The 2,488-nt window shown below is 40.9% G+C and overlaps 1 non-coding gene across 1 annotated transcript; it reads right to left on the bottom strand.

The window, feature by feature from the left end:
* Window positions 1-1,807: 1,807 nt before the first annotated feature.
* On the bottom strand, window positions 1,808-1,927 carry LOC147712640 (small nucleolar RNA snoR83). The gene has a single exon (XR_015296295.1). It is a non-coding gene; the product is annotated as a small nucleolar RNA snoR83 (small nucleolar RNA).
* Between the last annotated feature and the right edge of the window lie 561 nt (window positions 1,928-2,488).

Genomic DNA, 2,488 nt, shown 5'->3' with positions numbered 1-2,488 from the left:
CAAGTATCTTCAAACATTAGCAATTGGTCGTTCAATTTGTGAATCAAGCATTATGAGATGCCATTCTCAGCATGGCTTGCTTCTGGCCATTCTTCAAAAGACAACTGTAATTGGCACTTTCATGTCTCAAGACATGGACTATGGCAACTGCTAAAACAGAAATTAACCAACATTTCTTAAGGGTATTAATCCTTGGTGTCTCTCGGGTGTCATGCAAGAACAAAAAGATGACCTGAAGCTCAGTCATAGCTTTAAGCTGTCTCCAGACATGGTCCTAGAAGGAGCTTAGCACTGAACAAGTCAAAGGGACATGCCCCATGTCTCCATTGATAGCTCCAACAATTTGAAGTGGGCACGAATTTGGATGTTTATAATTTTATCAGGTGACCACAGCTACTCTTGTACGAATTTAAAACAGCTAGACCTCAGACGAGATTCATGTAGGCCTCTGTAATGACTGGTCATTAAATCTGATCAGTCCTTTTCCATCCATTGCTTCTTGAGCCTTGATTGCCCTTTGCGTAGCAATAGTCTGAAGGTGGTCTCATAAAGGCTAAAGACTAATTTACTGTTGCCTCCCTATATATAGTAGACATTCGCAAGTTGAATGGTTGTTTCCCCTGTTTATTTTTGTTAAAGAAGTCCATGAAGGCTAATCAAGCCGTTGCAAGCCTATTAAGCATTCAACATTGTACCAAATGGGTTCCTGTTAATTCCAAAAGCCATTCTGTCTCAAGTTTTTCGGGCTTTGCGACCAAGCACCTATGATCGAATTGGTCATACCTTCGTTGGTCAGCTGTCACTTATAAATTATCTGAAGGACTTGAGCACCCCCTTGAATATGGTTCTCCAACATTACCTAGTCAGAGATCCCAAATCGTGGCTGAAATTATATGCCAGTTGTGACAGGTGCGGAGCTGTAGAACTCCATTTCTGGGAACGTAGGCCTGAATATGACACAGCAGCAGAAAACTTTAAAACTGCCAGTTTGGTCTTTCCCAATGAAAGCATTGATCTGGTGACCCACAAGGCACAGCAAGGAATAAGACACTGTGATTGGGATTGTACTAAATACATAATTAAATTGGGTAATCACCACCATTTGTATTGTCTGCACCTTACCCCAAATTCAGAGGAGAAGCTTCTCCCATGGCAAGAAATTCCTTTTAATTTGACTGATTAGGCCAGTGGTCTTCAAACTTTGTTTTGTCAAGCCCCCTCCCTGAGCAAAATGTTTGAGCCCCCCCCCCCCGCCCAAACATACGAAAGGGCAGATCGAGAAAAGGGTATATCGGGAATTACACTGGGCAAAAGATTCATCCAGGTCCTCTTACCAAAGCCTTATTGTGCTCTTCTCTGCAAAGCACCATCTTGACATGTACTTACAAGTTACAACTTCCTAACCTGAAAGCCCTGCAAATTCGCCCCCAGACCATAGCTGCCACGCCTTAAGAATGCTTATGTTTCACATTTCCATTTTTTCACTGTGCTTAGCAGTGACATTCACCGACCAAAAGTGCGACATTTAGAGTAAGACTTTCCCATGAGCAAAAACTGGCAATGAAGTGCATTGAAAGAGCTGGATATCAGAAACTAAACATTTTTATGCAATGAAAAGCATTAAAAAGTTCTAGAAACTGTTGAAAACATCTGCAATGGAAGGTCACTAACCTACTATCCCTTAATGACCTGGCCGTTACAAAGGGCCCGATTCACAGAACTAATTTTGACAAAATCCTAAACTTACTACGATTTTGGTATTCACAGAAGGCACTTACTCATTTTGGTATTCACAGAAGGCACTTACTCATTTTGGTATTCACAAAAGGCACTTACTCATCAATGAGTAAGTGCCTTCTGTGAATACCAAAATGAGTAAATGCCTTCTATGAATAACAAAATGAGTAAATGGTAGTTAGTTTAGGATTTTGTCTTAAATTAGTTCTGTGAATCGGGACTAAAAATTAGCAAAATTACCAGACACCAATACTTTTTCCCCTTATCTGCACATACTTTAAACAGTAATTATAGGAAAATGCACTTTAAATTGCATTCTGGAGCCCTCTTAGTAATACCTGACTGATAACAAAAGTAAATAAACACTAAAAAGCCATGGAAGAAATGAATATAGATGGGTATATGTAAAGTTCTATTTAAGTATCCCGTTCAGGCCTTTGCAGAATTTTGATACCTGAACATATCACCAGTATTTCTCCCGGGGAAAGGTGGCAACCCTATTGTTTGCCTCAAGGTACAACATAGAAGATAGTGATGAAGCCCACTGTAGTAACCATGAGCGCCCACCTTTAAAAGGCAGATGCTCGCCTGGGACACAAGTCTGTATGCTGCCGTCCAACACAAGGCATAGCTGAAAATTATTATTTTTATCATGGCTGCGGCCTCTGCCAGTGAGACGATAATCTGCCTGGGCATGAAAAGACTCCCCAAAACATGGTCCTCACTGTCAATGAGAGCAACCACCTCCAAT

Source organism: Lissotriton vulgaris, chromosome 5 (assembly GCF_964263255.1).
Source record: "Lissotriton vulgaris chromosome 5, aLisVul1.2, whole genome shotgun sequence".
NCBI lineage: Eukaryota > Metazoa > Chordata > Amphibia > Caudata > Salamandridae > Lissotriton > Lissotriton vulgaris.
Note: the sequence above shows the minus strand (reverse complement) of the source record. Positions and strands in the feature narration are given on the sequence as shown.